This window comes from Anser anser (genome assembly GCF_964211835.1).
Source record: "Anser anser genome assembly, chromosome: 11".
NCBI classification, from domain to species: domain Eukaryota; kingdom Metazoa; phylum Chordata; class Aves; order Anseriformes; family Anatidae; genus Anser; species Anser anser.
In genome coordinates this window covers 6,485,595-6,507,083 of record NC_139732.1, presented here as the reverse complement: position 1 = coordinate 6,507,083, position 21,489 = coordinate 6,485,595, and the positions used below count along the sequence as shown (strand labels likewise).

The 21,489-nt window shown below is 38.9% G+C and overlaps 1 protein-coding gene across 2 annotated transcripts in view; it reads right to left on the bottom strand.

Moving 5' to 3' along the window:
- Positions 1–21,489, bottom strand: part of NKD1 (NKD inhibitor of WNT signaling pathway 1) — a 293,721-nt gene that overhangs the window by 160,199 nt on the left and 112,033 nt on the right. For both annotated transcript variants that reach the window (XM_083794852.1, XM_083794853.1), the window contains one exon: positions 21,233–21,418. The gene's annotated coding sequence lies outside the window, so the exon portion shown is untranslated. The remainder of the gene's footprint in view (positions 1–21,232; positions 21,419–21,489) is intronic.

Sequence of the window (21,489 nt, the reverse complement as noted above, 5' to 3'; positions counted from 1 at the left end):
TTCTAAGCATACACTTGGAGGATTAAGGAAAGATCAAGAGGTAAAAGATCACAGATCTTGCCAGCTGTTAGCATCTGACTCCAAAACATGAATACTCCCATCCTTTACACTGACTTTAGTGGCATAGCTAGAGCAAGACTGTAAGCCAAAACAGGCTGTGGCCCAGTGTCTTTAAACATTTCCTTCTTTGCAAAGCTGAATAAATCCAGTTAACCTGAAAAATATTTTTAAAATCACCCAAGCCTAACTGCAATTTCTCTACTGTTAATTAATATCTTGAGTAACTTTGAATATTTTTCTCCTCCCCCACTCCTTTATTTATTTTTAGTCAAACCAGTAATTTACACATTGAAATTGTTTTCAGGTACTAGGTCTAGAGCATCATTAGAAATTTCATGACATCCTGATATTGCTACTTCCATGCTGTAACACGGTTACATCAGCCAGCTGAGACACTGCTCTAGGAAGCTCTGCTTCAGCAAATAGTACTTTTGTAGAAAGGATGTAAGGAGACAGTCAGCTAGGTGCAAGCTATTATTTCATATCTATATTTCACTGACAAATTTTGTCACTTATTTCCTTGATCCTTGCTCTTTTCCTCATCACCTCCTTCCCTCAGGACTAACTACCACTGGGAGATATGTAGCCTTCAAAATATAAAAGCAGATACAGCATCTTTTTATGGCTACTGTTGTTAAGTACAAACAAAACATTTTACTTCTGTAAGTATACAAACAATTTTAAATATTTGGATTCAAAGTACTTCTTTATATACAATGCTTTTAATCTACATTTAATTAATTCTGTGGAACATGTCCTACACTTTTCTGTTAATTGTGTTGGCTAGCTGTGGTGGCTCAGACTTCATCTTTGCTCCTCTTTGAAAAGTGATACAAAACCAGAACCCCCTGCTTGCAACAGACGCACGTGACTGGTTAGTCAGTCAGCCAGCCACATCTGAAAGTTATTAATTTAAATATCCTTTGAAGTCCTGTCCATATTTAACACTATGCTTTAACATATCGTTTCCATTTTCTGAAAAAGAATGTTGCTGTTACGCAGCACATAGACGTAATTACTGACAGCAAGAAGAGAAGCTTCTTTTGACAGCTGGTCAAGAAGCTTCACAGCTCTTTGCCTTCTCTCACTTGTGTAGAGATCGCTGCTTAAGGATAGGAACATGGCGCACACCTGCATTAACGTTTAATGTTTAATACACATATGCTTCAGATACTACATTTGGAAATCCCTTTTGAGTGCATTTTCCTACAGGATCCAAGTATATGCTATATATCTCCTGTAGTACTTAGAGAATATTACGTAAGTTGAAAAGTTCATTTATAGTTCACAAAACTAAGCACAGGGAATGCTTAATTCCACTCATGAGGTCCTCTTTGTTTCCAGGCCCAAGAAAAGTCAGATATTTTCCCTGTATTTTTTGCTTCTCCGTGCATTTTTTTCTCCTACACCAAGACAGTCATCAGCTATGAAGTGCTGGCCAGCCTTCTGAATGAAGACCTGCAGCAAGCACACTACACAGCCATGTTTTCAGGCAGCAGTAGGGCTGGGCGTCTGCACTGCACTGAAGAGGTTTCTTCAGATACATTGTGTTGGTTGTTCACCAGAACAGATTCAGAAAGTGAAAATCCAGAAGAGATTTTCTTTTCTGATACAGCTGTTGCATGTTTTCCTGAAGATCTATAGGTGAGTGGGCCCAAAGCCAACCTTTAAATCCAAAATCAGCTTTTCTTCAAGAAAGTCAGAATTTAACTACATAAGGATTTCTCAGTTTCCCCTTTCAATTCTGACCCACTTTTAATTATTATGCTTATCTTCATATCTGTGTACAAGAGAATTAATTAGAAGTGCTGTGATAACACTGTTAAATCACTAGGTATAAATACATTTTTTCTATTTTCTTAGACCAGAAAAAGTGACTTCAAAAGAGTTTTTCTCATGCCCAGGATGCGCTCAGCCCTGCACAAATGTCACTTCTGATGTTTGACAGTTCCAGAAATAAGCACTGCACTTGTTCTAACCTATAAAACTGTAAATACTTTACCTATAAATAAATAAATAAAATTTTATGGTATGATTATTAAAGTATGTGAGCCAGGTAGCTACTGTGGACAGATAGGTGAGTAGAAAAAGTTATTTTATTGTAATTTCAAGCATAAGATTTTCTATTTCCTAGGCCTGGAGGATTCAGCACTTGCTCCTAAGGAAACTGGTAGCAGAGAAATATCTTCTCAAAATCTATTGCAAAATTTTAATATATTTTCTTCTGAAAAATATAATCATTATAAATCATGTATGAAGTTAAGTTTTAAGGGCAGTGTTTTAAGGGAATTTGCATGAAAATTAATTGAAGTTTTGTGGTCACACAACTAATGCAGTCATACCAATCTCAGGCAATAAAACATGCATTCCCCCACCAGTCTGGCTTTTTCAGCATGATTAAGTAGCCAAACTAGTTTTCTGTTCCACCAGCAGCTTGTAAGTACCCAAGATCTTTGAAATTCAGTATCTTATCTCTACTAAACAACGTCTGCTAAAATAACAAAGGTTGCATCTTACATTTCTGTATAGGAAACGCTTCTCATAAACCACCTGCTTTGCCTATGCGATCCTCTCTATGCGTTCAGTTGCAGTGTGTCAACTTCCAGGTTTCCTGAAGCTCTCCTGTATGTGAGCATGAATTTAATAGGTTTCCCTGACACACCTTAGAAGGCGAATTCCCCGATGTTACACAGTCATAGTTGGTGACCAGTATAGTCACCTTGTTTAGTTCAGGGCAACCAATTATTTCTTAGTCAAAGGCACGCTTTGAATCAGTTCAAAAGCTACTTGAAAGTCTCCCACAAAAGCTGTATGTCTGGAGAATCATCATTCTTCAGCAGTTAGATCAAGAATGCATGTCAATAAATTAGCCATGTACTATCCTTTCAAGTGGATATACTTTATGGCACCTCTGATGTCAGAAGCACTGCAGTTTGCAAGTGGATGAGTATAAAGTTTACATTGGTGGTAATTCAGCATTTACTTTCAGATAAAAAGTTAGCCTAAGGAAACAAAGGTTGCCACAATACATAAGTGGAATGTGACAGAGAGATAAAAAAAAAAAAAAAAAGAAAAAAAAAAAGCTTATCTAGATGAGTTTTCACAAACCTAAATCTTCGTTCAAGGTTTATAGCATCCCACTTGATAGTCACGTCTCTGGTCCCTCCCCTCCAGTCTGTTTTCCAGTCAAACATTTAACATTGCACTGGTTCATGCTAATTGGAAGTCAACATTACCTTTGGGTCTAACAACAAGACAAAACAGTATCTCCTGGGTTATCAAAAGACCTGATGTCTCATATCCTTCCACTACAAACTTCTACACCGGCTATACAGATATGCAAGAGAGGATATTATTGTTCCATTGAAATGCATGTGTAATGATTATCTCTCACTTCATTGTGAAAACCAGCAGTCTCTCTTTTAAAATACTTAAGTAGTCTTGACTTGCAGACTTCAGAATGAAGCACTCATATCTGAGCTGACAAGGTTAAGTATTCATAACCATCAAATGAAAAGTTATAATTAGTGCTGAGTTTTCAGATTTTGACTTACTGAGCAGGATCTGAGCAAACTCTCTTACTCAGTGATTAGTGGGTAAATAGAGAAGGGATCATCTATAACCTTTAAAATTTTTGCATAAATGGTTACAGAGAGAAGAAGGAAAAGAAAAACTGGATGATTAAAAAGAAAAAGAATAGCAGTAAGTTGTTCAGGAGCCTTGATTCTTCCATTAGTAATTTCATACTCTCTATTGACTGTCTCGAGTAGCTAAAAATACATATGGATTCAAGAAACCAGATGTCTCTGAAGATGAAAGCACAACAACTCAGGGTAGTTTTTGCTGTGTTCATTAGAGATCTGAAGGAGAATAGGAGGAGGAAAGCAAGCTGGTCACAATGTAGGACATCATATTAAAGTCATCCCAAATAGTGACATTACTGTAGGGAAGCACAATTCTGAACATGTTAATGCTTCCATTTGTTATTTATTCATTCTTTTTGAAACTCACACCTATGCCATCTACCTCTAGTAGATGCCAAGGTACTGAGAGCAGGTCTGCCATCTTTGTCACTTGCAGTCATTCTAGAACAGTATTATGCCTTTTAGAGTTTGGCAGAGGAATGGGCAGCTACTGGAGTCTCAAGGAAAACCTGTGGCCTTCAGTTGTGTCATGGATAATGCCTGATTTTCAACAATGTTCAGTATATTGGATTTTATATGTGTATAAATATTTATTATTATTTTAAAACCTGTTCAAGAAGGCTTCATGGTCTCACTTTCAGGAATTAAATATTCAGAGGATTAGTAGAGAGGACATAAAATCCAGCTCCAGTTCCAAATTTGGGCCAGATCCCATGCAAATGTAAGTAAAATCAAGAGTACCAAAGGAAAAATCTCTTTGGTTTTCATGTATTGGTTGACTTGCATCTGGCCCCTGTAAACTAGAAGCTACTAATAATCTGTGACCTTACACAAACACCAAAAACTTCATCTATCTCCTTTAAAGGCACATTATAAATAATTTTGTACACCTTTTCCATAAGGAAGTTTCCACACGGAAGTTTGCCACACGTTAGTGTGCCTGAGCAGCATTGGCTCCCACAATCATAGAATTACAGAATATATTGCATTGGAAGGGACCCACAAGAATTATCGGCTCCAACTCCTGCCTCCACACAGGACTACCTAAAGTTAAACCCTACGTCTGAGAGCATTGTCCAAATGCTCCTTGAACTCCAGCAGGCTTGCTGCTGTGACCACATCCCTGGGAAGCATGTGCCAGTGCCTGACTGTCCTCTTGGTGAAGAACAATGCCACTGATGGCTACAGGACACGCTGGTAGCATAGCTGTGGATGGAAGCAAGTCATGCTGGAATGGAGCTTCCTTTGAGACCCTTAGTTAGTAACCAGTGATAGGAAAACAGATGCTATTGTTTTTATACTTATGTTAAAAAGTTCTTTCAAGTTTGCCTTCAGTAATAAACTTAAAAACAAAGAAAAACTGTTTCTTCCTGTTTTAAAAATAACACAAAAAGCTGAAATATCTTTTGAAGAGAGTAATCCAGGAATCAGAGAACTAGGGAACAAAGAGTCCAAGTTTCCATCTGAGGAAACCAAAGGAAATTTCTGCTTCCTACAGTAGCACATCAAACATTTTGTAGGGTCACTCTAGCCATCCTGGAAGCCCTTCACCCTCAACAATGTTTCTGAGCTGAATAATATGGATACTAAAACAAATATATCAGTCCTTCCTGTTGGTGGGGAAGGATGGACTTTATCAGTTAGGCCCATGCAACTTTTCTGTAAAAGGTCATAATATATTCTTGTATTTGTTCCATATACAAAGTATACAGAAAATGACATAGCAGAACAACAATTGAGGGAGATTACAATTTCTCTTAGAATAAAAACACATAATGTAGGAGACAAGCCAGATCATTTAGAAACTCTGACTTCTTTTTAGAGCACTTCATTTGTTATTTTTTACTACCAGACAATTTTTTTTTTTAACCAATGGAATAAGAATTCTGACTTACACCACTGCCTGAACATATGTGCTCTGGGTAGCATCCATCTACCAGACCATCCCTTAAATTTCTCAGAAAATGTCCACCAGGGTGGACAGGTGCAAAGGACAGACTCTGCCACATCTTAATTTTAATATTGCAAACAATCAATATCAGTTCTTTAAGAAAGAAATATTTTTAGATGAACTGCTAAAGTTAAAGCTTTATCAACAGAATCTATTCTGGGCAGTATTTGGAGAATCAAACAACGTTATTGAGAAACCTGGTGAGAAAATTGGATGCTGTTTCTCCAGATATTTCTAGTACACCTAAGCATCAGATGGAGTATCAGGTTAATATCTAAGCCAACAAATCCAATCATTTTTACTTAGATTATTTTTTTTTTTACTACTTTTAAAGAAAGAAAAAAAGATATTTTGCCTCAAATGCTAGTTGTTGTTTTTGTTTTTTTTTTCAAAAAATAAATAAATATATAAACTTTCTCTGCCTTTATAGGTTACCTTTATTGTAGGAATATCTCTCACTGAAAATTTTTTCTCAGGTTACATTTCAATCCAATTACTCTAATTGACAAATTTAATCACAAGCAACTTCACACACGTGATAAAATCATGTATATAGTAGAATAAATATGCAGGATGCATTCCAAATGTATTGGCTCTACTCCAGAAGCCAATGACTGAAGCAAATTTGGATTATCCATATGCTTTAAATTAAGCACTTGCTCAAGTGTTTGGTGAATTGAAGCCACAAATTTTTACTTTTCTCTCCATGAGGATTTTATAGTATTGTCCTGGGATATTTAAAAATAAAGAAAAGTTGAAGAGCAGTGATGGTAATGAATATTTGAACTGTTTCAACTGTAGAAATCCAATGACTCTGAAAACCTTGACTAATGAATTTGTATCCAACCATGGATCAGGTGCATTTATTTTTTCCAGGATCCTACTATAGCACAAAGACAGATGAGATGAGGAAAAAAAAAAAAAGCCTATATTCTAGCCCTCTAACAGAATCTTGCAATATTATGTTTAATATGTTTAAACCAAGCAGAATAAAATATTCATTATTATTTGCCAAAGAATGTAGTATTTCATTATAGTCCTGCTTTTTATCCCCCCTCTTATTTTCCCCTTGTGCTTGAGGAGTTACCGGTCTGTTTACCAAAGTCTCAGATGTACAGTGAAGCACTGCATGACAGTATAGCTCTAATTAAATAAATACAAATGGCAAAACCAAATCCAAAGCCTCAATGACATCAGAACTGGGAAAAAAAATAAAATTAAAAAAAAAAAAAAGTAGATGATATACAATTCCCTAGAAAGGATAAAGCAATTCCCCAGCCACGATGCAGCAGACAAATGTTTGTTAATAAAAATGGGCAGTGTCTGCTAATATGCAATGATTATAAGGATGTATTTTTTTATATATGGGAATATATGTGAAAAGGAGCTGGTGTCTTCCATTGTTCGCATAACTGTGCTTTTGGTGAAGTAAAAATGAGAAAAGGTGCAATTTTAACTTAGTAACTTGGCAGAATTTGAATTGGTTTAATTTCCTTTAAGAAGTTTAAGAGTTTGATATTCTCATCTGTCTTCAAATGCAGTAGAAGCAAATGCCTGAATCAGTTTATCCACACAGTCACTTTTTAAGAAATTCGTAGTTGTTCTTTATAGTTATTTAGGTAGTTGTTCTTCCTTGCTTTCCTTACATGTGGAATTTAACCTCTTCTGCACACAATGCAGAACAGCATGACTAACTGATATAATGTATAGGAAATGACTTGTGGAGCTAAAGCAAACAGTTGATGTGCTTACAAGATAAGTGTCAACTTGCGGAAATAGCAAATAACAATGACACAATTCCCTCCTCTCAAAGTATGTGCACTGTGCAAAGACCTGCTGCTAATTTTCACTCAGCAAGGGGGGATGCCATTGGCCTTTTGTTACACAGAGAAGCCGGTGATGTCATTTGGCTTTGTACTGGATATTCTGTTGCCTACCAGTCTATGCGAACATTTTTCCCAGCTAAAAGTAGCACTCTGCTGAGCAGAATTAAATAATTCCACATGAATCATTCCTCCAGGCTGCTATTTTGCTCATATGTGTTGGAATCTATGGTTGAGTGAAGTACTCTATGGAATAAAATACCATTGGCATCAAAACGTTTTTTGCACTCTTTGGACTAATTCTCTGGTTCCTTTACTAGTAAATGCCCTTATTTGGAATGGAAAAAAGATGCCTTAGGTCTTATTTTTTTAAAGCAGTCCCAGGAATCTTGATAGTCCAATCTGGTTTATACAAGGACTTTAGATCAAAATATGCTTTGTGTCAAAATGTAAAAATATCACTTCCAACAGAACAACAAAATTAAGCACAGACAAAATTAAAAACAACAAAAAAAAAGTTTTCCTAACTTTTATTTCTCTTTTCATTTGAAAGCAATTTATTTTAACGCTTCCTGCCAGGCAGCAAAGTGCAGACTTTGTAGCAGAGTCAGGGACCTAAAAGAAAGGCAGGGCTTTTCCGGTGCTAGTTTTTTTTAAAGGAGATCAGCATGAGCTTTACTCATACTTGCTTTTTCTGTTCCTAGCCTTTCCAGTTCAGCTTTCATGGAGGTTGTCAGAGGTTCCCCATCTCCGGGGAACAACAATGAAATCCAGTAATTGAATGTGGCACTGCAGCTCGCGGAGTTTATCCTAACTTGTCAGTTCTGGCTACTGTTTCCCCTCATTAATTCCATTACAGTAGCTGGTGGCCACTGACTTGACATGCCCCTGGCAGAGCAGAAATCACTGTTCCTCACCGGGTGCCCGGTCCCTCAGCCCTTACTCACGTGGGCAGTTCTGCCACAACCAGCTGGACTCCTCACGCGTGTTGGAGCTGAAAGGAGCCACCTGAGGGCCCTTCACTAATCCAACATGAAAAAAGGGGATGTGTGGTAACTGAGCTCACGTCATTATTTTGCATTACCAGTTTCATACGGAATAACAGTAGGTGTGGAACTCCATGTGGCCAGTAAATAGCATATAACCAAAAATGATCATAAAAAGAAGAGGTGTCATGGAAAGGTGACAAGCGCAAGAGGGGCCAAGAGGAAGAAAAGATTGCCTGAAAAGTACAGCACAGCCCACGTTAATTCCTGCTGTGTTGTTGATTATTGCACAACAAATTACTTTAAAAAGTAATTTTTCAATTTGTAATTTTTTTAATTACATTGAAAATTTTACTGGAAGAGATGGAATTAGATGGCAGTTCTGAAGAAATGTAGATCAGCAGAGAATACTCAATCAGGCGTAATAATGTAGGACTATCAGATTGGAAAGACCGTCCACCTGCCCAAACACTAAAGAATGATTCCATTTCACAGACTTACACTTTTTTTTTTTTTTAATTTTTAAAAATCAAACAAAACAGAAGTAGGATTGCCTTAATAGGTCACCTTATATACCACCCATACAGAAAAAATACCTCCCCAGGGCAGCACAGTTAGACAATTCCTAAAGAGCAATCAGCTACAGGGTGCAGTGTATTTGAACTGAATATGTTCTTGAACTTGAAACAGTATTTCACCTTCAGATCTTTATCGGCTGCATTGAGAAAACTAATATCAAGCATACGAATATTAAAAATATTTTAGTATCTGCATACAAACATGGACATGTTAAATACTGAGTAAAATAAGTAACTTTAAGTATACTATTATATGCATATTGATATTCTGTGATAAAAGAAAATATAAAATTTACTGAAAAAATATTTTCTGAAAATTCAGCTTAAAACACAGACTCAGACATTGCCTGGACATTGAAATTAAAATGATTTTTTTCTGTGAATAAGGGTGTTAAGCTATCACAATCAATTCAAATAATATTTGAGCATTTGTGACTAATTCACAGATTCGCCTGGTTCTTTAACAATATGTTCATCTTTACTTTGCGACCTAAACTATAGCCCTGGTAACATTATTGTAATGGTTATTGTATTCTGTTCCAGGGGAAGCTGGATTTCAGTGATGGGTGAATGTGATCCCTATTAAAATGCTATGAAGCACTTAAAAAGCAAGGAGCTACAAAAAGGTTACAGATACTTGGAAACAGAAACCTGAGGAAGGAGCTTTTCACATCCCATAAACTCCTTGGCTCTATTTTCTTCAAAACCTTTCTCTGGTTTTGAACCTGTAGGAAATATTGTGTTTAAAAAACAAATTATGTTCCTTTCCTTCAGCTGTATTTTATCTTTCTTTAAAACTGTCACCTTAAAAGTGTATGTAATGCCCCAATGTTAGCAGATTCCCATTCAGCTGAGATTGTCAATGATCTCCAAACAACCCTTCAATGGGAACCACAAGTCCAGGGTTATTCAGAGTAATCTGCATCTGTTGATGCCTTCCTGCCTACCTCTGGAAGGAATCCACTCCTCTGACACCCTGTGTTTTAGGGTTCTGCTATCCACTGAGGCTGCAAAAGTTCTTCAGCTCTGAAGAAAAATCTGCAAGCCATTTCCTTAACCTGGTGAACCAGGTCAGTAAGACAATAAAGGCAAAAATGAAAGAAACTAACATAAAGAGCTTTTGACATCCAGTGCCATAAAAGCAAAATACTTTAAAACTTGGCATCATATAGAAGTTGGCTAATTATACTGGCGCCATTCATGATGATATAATTAACTGTATGTCTGCATTTCTATTATAAACTCCTTTTTTCAGGGGTTTATGATACAGCTTTAAAAATTTGCTCTGGCCAGAGACTTGGCATGCCAAATCTCAGCCTGGAAGCAACTTTTTTCCCTCCAAAACTGAAGAATAAAAAACTTCTGGCCTTTTCAAAGTTTACAATAAGGTAATAAAAATAACCACACAGAAATAATGCCATTTGTGCACTCAAAGGCTTTTGGATTTAAAATAATAATATTAATAATTGCCTTATGTTGTGTGATTTCATGATAAAACCCCCTCCCATTACTCATTTCTGGAAATGCTACTGTACTGCAGAGAGCCTAGGCTAGGGACATGTCCAAAAGCTACACACTTCTAACAAGGACCTGCTGTTTGAACAACTCCTGCACTTAAAACAGCCTGACATCTTCTCGTTCCTAATGGGTGCTTCCTTTTTCTCTCCTGTCTCTCCCCTGAAAGCTGGATGGCTGCCAAAAAGCTGATCTTATGCGAGTGGAATTGAGGTCCCTTTCCTCCATTTAGCAAACTGAGAAGTGATTCCTTATGGGAACTGAAGAAACACCCTGCAATATGCAAAGGAGAAGAGACTTATCTGGAAATGGGCAGGCAAAACTAGCACGTGTACAGTGCTTTGATCTGTTTGCAGAACAGGCAGGTTTCCAAGCTGGTGGATGCCTGGCTAGTCTATCACTAGGTGGACAGATTAACTGTTCCGCAATGGTTTGGTTCCCTCTGCGACTTTAGGCTGGCCACTCGGTGACTCTTCCTATCTTCTTATCTCACTAAAATTCATCTGTTTCTATAAAACACTGAAAACTGAGCAAAACATTGAAACTGAGCTGTTACTACAGCAGAAGTGCTATGGAGGTATACTAAAATGTTGTTTCTTACACCGTGAATAATCAGAGCTTTCCCCATAGTTGAGGGAAACAAGACTGGTCAAATATTTCTCAGTGCCATTTGCAAAGCAGAATTATAGCCAAGGAATAAAATACTCCAAATAGATGCCCTTTTCTGCTTCATAGCACTCATTCAAAACTACATTTTTAATGCCTACTTGAAATTTAAATTGTATTTGTTTATTTATATACACTTCTAACAGAGTACCTTAGGCCAAAAATTGGGCTTGTCCCTTATTTATTTCCTAATTATCAACATTGTACTGGAAACACTTATGTGATTTAGAGAAAGGTTCTTCCCCCTGTTCCCACTTTCGGATGTTCTGCTCCTACTACTCTGCTGCAGTCCCTGTGGCCTGGAGCAGATCCCATTTATCCCTTCAACTCTCTCAGAACCCTTTACAACAAAATGGTTAATCACTATTTTCTCTTATCCTGCTTTCCTCTCCCACAGACTGTAACCCCACTTTGGATGCAACCTTTGTCTGCATAATTGTATTACACAGCTACAAATTTCCTTCCCACCAAATACCCTTTGAATACTTTCCAGATGAAAAACTATACTGCTTCTCTCCAGGAGGCCAAACAACATTTTCGAAATGCCAGATGCACATTCTGTACGAACTCCAATGGTGGTGGTCTCACTGCTGTCTCTCTGCTCTGTATCTGAGGACATAAGGTCTTAGAAAAAAGACAGAGCCATCTCTATAGTATCAAAACACACAAAACACAAGAAGTCTGGAAGTAATGTCATACATATTTCATCCTTGACTAGAAAGATTAGGGAGTAAATAAAAATAATAATAATAAAAAAATCACATAACTCACTGTTTATAGTAACTATATAATAGAGTGGAAAGCATGTTCCTAAGAGCAAACCATGCTTAAACATTTGGAAATGTAGTTCTTGTGGCTACAGCCCAGGTATCTGCTGACAACATTCACGATGGAGTTGTTAGAATTCATAAACACACAACTGCGGCCAACGGCCCTGAGTACACTGGGAACTCTTGCCAAGGGGTAGACGTTTTCCTTCTCTTGCTGGTAAGGTTATGGAGGGGATATAAACTGTGCATTTACACATGAACCTTTATGATTACTAAGAATGTCAAGGAGGGCTACATCCCAGCTTATCTCACTAAGGCTACCAAGCTAGTCTCCATAGACATTAATGTGCTGGGTACAGCCTAAAATACTTGGGCAGCAACACAGGGATGCCAGGCGTCTCAGGGGACATGCTGTATGACAGTGGTCATTTGTCAAACCACCAGTGTGATTTAATCTGTGGGTGCTCTCTCAGCATAGCTTCCAGGAGCCCCAGGCAGGAAGCCCCTGGAGCAGTCAACAGCATTTTCTGGGACCAGCTGGGCTTTGAGCGGAGCCGTGGCCACGCTGGTGGCATCTGGCCGAACCCCACGCCTGGTTAAGTAGGAGAGATTTATCAAATGCAAAGGACTACAGAAATCCAGGGAAACACAGCTCTGGGTTATGTTGGGCATCGCTGCCATCCCACCGTTTGCTCTCCTTCCAGTGTAGACTAAGGTATACAGGAAGGAAGATAATGAAGGGTTAGATTCTGTTCTTAATTAAGAAATATAAATTTGGTGTTGCTCCTGCAAACTGAAGGGGGTTATACTCTTTATTTTGATGCGACTAAGATCAGAATATGGCTTTAGGAAGTTACCTGACAATTTGTAATGCAGCAAATTAAAAGACTAAATTCAGTCTTCAGCAAACATCAAGCTTCCTGGAAGGATAATTAATTCAGCCAGCGATTGACTGAATCTGAGAATTAACTGGTCATACAATATCTTTCAGGCATTAATACAAAGACATAGCAAGTAAAGAAAAAAAGAAAGAAAAGAAAGAAAAGAAAGAAAAAGAAAAAAGAAAAAATAAAGCAGCCAGCAAGAGTTATCTTTCCTACAGATTTTTATCTCCTCCTTCATCACAATCTTTTTCCTTCACCATGATTTTCTCTCTGCTATCTGTTGCTACCTGTATTTTGATTTCTATGTGCGTTTGAGATCTTATTCCAAGTGCACCCAAACTACTGATAATTATATTTTAAATTGCATGCAGATTTTAAACAGAGATGACCAGGATTATTTTTTTCCACAATGCATTTTCACATGAAAATGCCAATTCATGAAAAATTCAAAAGCTCAAAAGAACTTGGTTTTAAAATAATTACTGTTCAAACAGGGAGGGAAAACAGAAGAGAGGTTTTGAAATTTAAAGAACATATTGTCAAATGAGAAAGTTCCCTTTTTCATTCAGATGTTCAAAAAGTAGTTTAAACTGAATTTATAACATTGAAAGTCTTGAAATGAAACTGGAATGTCTCAATAGACTCAGTCCAAATTACTAGATTTTACATTTGAATAATATTTAGATTGGCTTTTCATCCAAGCTCCAGGAAAAATACTAAATCTTGAAAATTCTCAGGAGTTAGGATAATCATAGTGTGCCCAGCAATATTACTAAATCTAACTGTTTGGAATATCAATGTCACCTCACTTGGCAGCACCATCAGTGGTCTGTGCCTGAACTCTTTTCCTCATACTTGAACAATTGTAGGAACATTTTGGTACAAGGTACAATGTCCTGAATAGAGTTGAATTAATAACTTATTTTTCATTTTCCTAACATTCCAGAAAAAGTAGAAGATTTATTAGAAATAGTTTCATTCAAGCTGAGATTTAATTGATTTAGCTTTTAATTTGTTAAAAAAAACTGTGATTTTTTTAAAGTGAAAAGATACTTTGATTTTTTTGAAAATGATAGATTTTTTATTTTTTGCAAACCTAAACCTGTAATTTAAAATATTTTAACTGAAAATACCATTAAGGTGTAGTCCTAACCTAGAATTTTCATATTTTTTTCTATATATTAAAATATTTAATAATTGCAATATTTTATTCATTATAAATGGTTTTGAATGAAAGTGGTTTTTTTTTTTTTTTGAGTGAGATTTTCCTAAGTAACATTCAAAGCTGATATAGACACTATGAAGAAAGATTTTTATACGGTATGCTTCATTCCAAATGAGAATTTACTATGAAATATAATATCAGAATTCATATTCAATATCAGAATTCATATTTAAGTATGCAAGATACTTTGTATGGAGATATCCAAACACAGAAAATTCTTAAAATTTTCCATTCTGAGAAATTCTTTATTACTGCAAGCACTGAAAATCACTCATTTCCTATGGGATGTAAAAATAGATCTTTCTTTCCCTCGGAAAAAATCTGCATAAGGTGGCCGTTCTGCTCTGTAACTACGCTGGCTTGCCCCAGTGCTGTTAAATTCTGTGTGTGGAGCTGTCAGTGTTTGGCTCCTCAGAGAAGCCAATAATCTGTTTTTGTTGTATGTTTGTTTGTTCCCCCCAAGCCTTTACTCCCATCTCCCAGAGAAAGAAATAAGGAAGTAACAAATTCCGTATTTCTTTAAAATCCAGTGCCTCAGCTGCAGCGGGCATTACCCCAAGATGCTCTCTTCTCAAGCTGTAATTCAAGAGCTACTCTATTTGGTTTCCATAATCCTCAGCCAGTATGACAACCTGAGCTCGGAGGTAGGAGCACTGCCTGCAGCTCCATGCTGGTTGGAGCCCTGCCCTCCAAGCCCGAGGATGCCCAAGTGCCTTTGCAGTCACACCCCCGGCTGCAGACAGCAGCAACTGCTCCCAGCAGAAGTTGCCTCCAGTCTGCCAAAGCGACGCCCACGCAGCGCGGGACAGGCACATGTGGCCATGACACTGGGCGAGCATGCTCACAAAGCACCCACCCGGGGCAGGGACACGTCTTCATCCTTATTTTTTTTTAGCCTTGTTCTCTCTGCAGGAAGATCTCCCCGACGGGCTTTGCTCAGGCATCATCAGGGACAGCAGCAAGCTTTTTGAGGGGAGCAGAGAAAGTGATGGGCTGTTTTGATTTATCTTACAAACAACTTTGGGGCCGCTGGTGCACACGCGTTGTGGGGGGCAGCTCTGTGAGGACCCCACTGTTCCCCACATCCTGTCGTCTGATGGGAGCAGCGCAGGGCTCCCAACATCTGCCCGCAAGTGCAGCTCGCTGCTTCCTCGCCCGTGGGTGTCTGCCATGGGAAACCACCAGCTGACACTAAAAAGCTACCGGTGTCATCTGCTTAGGGCTGGTTTAGGTGGGCAGTGGCAAACACAGGTTGCAGCGGCAAATGTTAAGAGCAAAACTTTTCTACTTAGCAAAGACAGAGAGGCGCACACCAAAAGCACCTAAACTGGAGTCCCAAAGCAGCATAAAGAGCAGCTGGTGTGACTCCCCATCCTGCTCGGCCCCCACGGTACTCCCACTGGAGTGCAAGATACCCTCAGAAACAAGTGTTGGGTTGAAAAGCTGACATTACGTTACAGACACTTACTGCGCGATCAGCATTAGATACGTGCACAAGTCTGGGCCACGAGTACACAAACCGGTTTTCTTTGCTCCATTAGTTATATCAAATGCTTTAAATTTTTAACAGTGTTTTTACTGTGACATTTAATTTTATTTTTAACCCCAATTATTATAGCCCTACTCTAAATATCACACGCTCCACTCTGCGAAACACCTAATGAGCTCCCAAATCAACATTTTAGCAGCTTAGAAATTAAAGCTTATTTAAGAAACATGGCTTTTAGGGTGTTACTGGGGTGCTGTTCTCACTTCATACTACTTCAGCATCACAGCTTGGCTAAAGGATCTAGTCAGTTCAGTAGAAATTTTTAACCTTAAAAGCAAAAGAGAGCCATAAACTTTAAATAATTCACTGATTCTTAAGGGACTTCAAGCAGCGTAATGATTCCAATATTAAGAAAAAGTGAACTGAACAACAGGGAATACAAGTTAGAGATAGTACATGTCAATTTTAAAATACCATCCTTTGACTTATGTGCATTCCTGCTGTGCGTGTGTGAGAAAGAGCTTCTTTAATGTATTTCTAGATCAGTTAGAAGTGTCTGCCAATACAGCTATGGGATAATGAGCGGAGGCTGCTCTGGCTCCCGTCTCACAGACAGGACCGAGTATTGCTCCACTGACTGTTACAGACTTTTGCTGGAGGATCCTCACCTCTGTGGGGACAAACAGCAAAGCAGTCACAGAAAATAGGTACTGATAGGCCTGCAGATAACTCTGTAGTACCTTAATGGTTGTCATAGAAAATAGGAAACTAATTATTTGCCATGAAACAGGAGGGCTGACTCTCCCCAGCTGTACACGTTTCTGGCAGTGTAAACAAACTGCCTCTTGCTTTGATCACACAAGGCCGACCTGCTTCACCTCTTTCCTCATCCTCCCCTTCACTGCCCTGCCTGAGATAGGGTATATGATCAAGGGGAAACGGTACGAGTGGCTTTATCCCCTTGCTGGCTTTGGCCCACTATCATGTTCAGATAATGATGACCCCAATAACAAGAGAGTACCATGCTCATGTCTTCAATTAACAAACCACTTCTAGCACTTACAGTCCCACCAGTACTGCTGGCAGGTATATTTTCATCCTGAGAAAGTCTATAAAATGTATTCCCAATAATGCATGGATAAGCCAATACTGTTCTATAAAACTCACTCAGGTAATCCACTAATTTTAGAGGACACAATGGGAAATGTTCACTTCTTGGAACTAACCTGTAGCATTCTACAACAGGAACAATGATTTCTTTTAAATTCCCCTCAGCTTTTCCATAGGGTTTGGAATATTGTAGCTGAGTCAAAGTTTTTGCACCCCTTGTCAAGCTTACCACTGCACCACACCATTCCTTATTTACTAGAACTTTTGATGATGTTTGTCAGTATCTGACATTTAGTTCAGTCCATTACATGCCACTGAGAATCTGACAGGAGTCTCAAGTTAAAGATGCCACACAAATCTATGAATAACTAATGATAACAAAACAGACATGAGGGGAGGAACACAGATTATCTGCAGCTTTTAAAAACTGTCCTTCTTATGTATTTTAAAAAGTATTTCCCAATCAACACTCTTTCAACCCTCCCTTCATCACCTAATTGCATGCTACCTAGGAGATTCCCATCACATGCACTTTTTAGGAGAATTCTGCCAATGCAGAGACCACAGCAAAGCCAGCTACCTCCTGCCTTATTGCAAGGCATGAGTGCTCCCTACTAACAGCTTTCATTAGGCATACACTTCCTGTTTTTCGGAGACAAGTGACATTAAATACTCAAACAATAAATTCTGGTTCATATGTAAGTGCTTATAAAGGGCAGAAGAAGAGAAAACAGGAGTTTAATATAATTCTACCACCAGTAATACAGATGCAAAACTGAAGCAGCTCAAGTGAAATCCGCAGAGATCTCCGGATACACTACCACGGCTGACAACAGCATTTGGCTCAGTTGCGGCTCTCATCCTTATTCAGTCCCACCAGCACTGCGAGCGGCACTTGGGAAAGGAGTGGATAACTCCTCAGTGGCACATCTGCTAGGTATAGATGGTATTCGCTTGAATAGCTTTGCCAAAGGATGACATGCCAAGTCCTTTATACTAAAAGGCTTGTGCTTGATGTTAATCATTCACCCTCTGCCAGTTAACATGTTTATCCTTCTAGGAAATACTTTGATCTATACTGGCACTTGAAATATAGCAACCAATGTTACTAGACTGGAAATGAACAAACACGATCTTGTGCGAATTGCCAAATGGCACAGCAAAATGCAGGATGCAGGGTACGGAGCGTTGCTTAGCAACTAGAAAAGGCCATGCACTCCATTTTACTATTTGGGTTTGAAATAGAAAATAAATGGCCTGATAGTTATTTGAAATACATGGAGAGCTAGAACATGATAGTGCTCTGGAGACACCTATTTATCAGGAGTGTCTGTCATGGGAGACAGCGAGCTCTGAACTCAGCATTCAGTAGGTAAGTGAAGGAGAAACTGCCTTTCAGATATTTTGCTTAAAATGTAAATGCGACAGTAGTTTAAGTTCAGTGCATGTATTCTGCTATTCAACCAGGATTTAAAACAATTGCTTATTTCTACCTTTCATCTTCCAGTCTTAGAGGGGTTTTCTTTATTGTTATTATTAAACAGAAGACTGTTAGTTCATCCTCCATTTGCATGCAAGGAAATGGAAGTTTAGAGCAGTTAGGAATTTACCCGAGCAAGTTGCCAAACTGCGAAGAGATCACAGGCATCCTGAGCCTAAGCAATGTCACAAGGCTTTTGCACAACATGGCCTCCTTCCTCCCTCTGACACAGCTCCCCGTGCTGGGCTGCAGCTCTTTAACACACAGATAAACGTACTTGCCTAGCAATACTTCATACAGGAAAAATAAAGTTCTCTGCAAATATTAATCGTGTCCCCTACCTCAAAGCTGTTACTGTTGTTATTTTCCCATTTAAGAAACTGAGGCAGAAATTAAAATGACTCTTGAAAATCACACGGGAAGGCCCCTGAGGTTTGGGTGTAGAACAACGACATCTGACATCCACCTTCGCGATACAGCCTTCTCCTCTTCCACCTGCATTGCTGTTTTGAAAGCATTTTAAGTGGTACGAGGAACCTCCAGCCTTCGCTCAAGCAATCTAATTCACTTGCAAAGAATTTTGCTCCCTGTCAGCTCGCACCCCAGGGCACCCCGGGGCTGAGGCTCCTGCAGCAGCCGTCGGTACCTGAGCGGGAGCCCTGCCTAACTCGGTGGGAGTTGTGGGAGCACAGCTCAGCCCGGCCAGGGCTGAGACCTTTGCAGCAGCGTGGTAACGCAGGCTGAGCCGAGCACAAAGGGCAGCTGCTGTCAGGGGATGTCAGGCCCTTAATCTATGTAACGTGTAAGCTCCAGCCAACAGCCTTCTACACAATACCGCTTGTGTCTGCTGAAAATGGTGTTTCTCATAATTGCATTGTTTGCTTAGAAGGGACCCGAGATCCGGATCAAGTTCAACAAGATCTGTGTCATTCTAGTTAGTGCTGTTTTTCAAGCACACCCCTTCAGTGAACAGAAAGCCCTCTGAATCCATGACCAGACTTTCGGGGCCAGATAACTGACTGTTTCGGTTTCTTTCAAGTTGTATCGCAGTAGACACACGCAGTATCCTGGATACTGGACAGATTTAAAAGTGGGAAGAAAAGGTTCCAGCACACTGGCTTTAAAAGGGAGAACAAAGTAAGTGAGGATCAGAGGGAGGAAGGCGATCGCTATGACACTAAGACAATTAATCACTGCCAGATGTTAAGGGTCACACAGCACTGCATGCTGGGAAGAGCAGCAGGGGTTCTTGGACAGGGAATAGAGGGAAAAAATAACCTGTCATGTCAGGGAATGAGTCAGGGGTTTAGGGTTCCTGTTGTTTAACTATTAGTGTGCTCTTAATAATAAAATGACAATGCATTGCAGAAGAAGGGGAGGAAGATAGCAGAGTTGGCAGAAAAGAGGGAGTGACAGCTTAATAATCCCTGTCTGTCAAAAGCACTAAAAATACCATCCCAAATTCAATGTTCTTACTTTTGTAATGAACGCGCCAGGGTTCCTGTTTGATTAATAGAACACTTGTTGACTGACAAGGACAAATGTGCACATGGTTTGAACACAGCGTTGTGCATAAATAATTTAAATTGTACTGTGGCCAGAGCTCAGCTTGCACTGGGGTTTCTATGATAAACCCCTATGTTTCAGCAGTTCATAACATGGCCTTAAAAGAAATGCTCAGAAGTCTTGAGCCCAAAGTTTGACAGAGAAGGCTGGCTGGTTTGCTGGAAGTATTAAAAAGAAATTGATACCCTTTGGAAATCGCAGACTTTTGTTAGGGTAGCAATGCTGGTGTGCCTGTTTGCTCAAGTTTTACCTCTCACATTAAAGCAAAAAACAGATGGCTTTACACTGAATAATGCAAACAAACTTGCATTCAGAGTTCTTCCCAATCTTCCACATTAACAGCAACAATAAGGACTGCAATATACACTCACCCCCAGAACAGGGCATTCTTCCTTTGAACTTTGGAAATCATGTTCAGAGAGAAGAGTTCACAACATTTGCAAATGGTGACTCGTTGCAAATATTTCCTGCATTCCTCTGGGAGATGATTTTAGTTTAGTTAAGCTGTTATCTCTTCAAAATGAACATTTTTTTTCACAGAAAAACAGGATTTTTATTAAAAAAAATAATACTTTCTACTGAAACTGACCCATCTTTTTGTTCCTAAAGTAACGTTTCGGTGCTGAAATATTCATCACTTAACTGCTCCACATCTCTGGGGCCCACACGCTGGCCTAATAAAATGAAAAAACAACCAGGACATTCATAGACACACTGAGCATCTCTGATAAGACCTACCTTCAAAATTTCTATCAAACCCATACAAGCAGAATATGTCATATTCAGTCATATCAGTCAGATATGACAAATTGTTCTTGCAAATCTCCATAGGTTAGACACATCTTTACAGCAACCTTTATATTCGCAGTCAAGTTGCATAAGGAAAAAGGGGTGTATAAGGAAAAGGGATGCACAGTAGCGACTTCTGTAATTTGTTGAAATAAACACAGTCAAGAGTCATCAGTCTGCTTCCTAGCATTGCTACCAAGCAACTTCAGGCAAGATTTGGCCTGTGGTTCAGTTGCCTCCTTTGTAAACAGGATTAAGTCTTTCCCAGTGTTACTGATCACAGATTCTCCAGTATTAATGAACATCACAATAGTGCACAGAACTAGTACAGGCTGCTTCAGGAAAAAGTTATCAGTAGAGAACTTAATGTGACCAGTGACTCTCACCACATAACAGCAAGCAAATCACTCCTCGAAAAAGCTACAGAAGACATACAGTTTTAGATCTCCATCTATACAGCAATGATATCTAACTATCTAACCTCCACTGAAGATAACATAATAAATACTTTGGGTGATGTGACACATTAAAAATCTACTTACCAACATTATTTCATGGTATTAGTGCCTCCTCTATATGTTAATGCAGCAGCCATAGAGTGCGTGTGCTCCACTTTCTCTCTATTTACATAGCATAGAAACAAGTCCAGAAACTTGCTTCCTAAGTTCTCTGTCCCATAATGTAATGTCCTCCTACCTTTTCTTGTTGCAGTTCACTGATGTCAGATGTAATAGATGGTTGCTGATGCTTTGTAATGCTTCTCTTTCCAGGTGGCCCAGAACATTGTGTGTCACCATGCCCAAAGGGTAGTTTAAGGTGCACTGAAGTTTGCGGTGTTTTGAGTCATGAAGAAGACACCTGAAGTACTGATGCATGCACAGCCTGGGAAGAAAAAAAAAAAAAAAAAAAAAAAAGAAGCAGCAGAACTGGTTATACAAGTACAAAACACATTC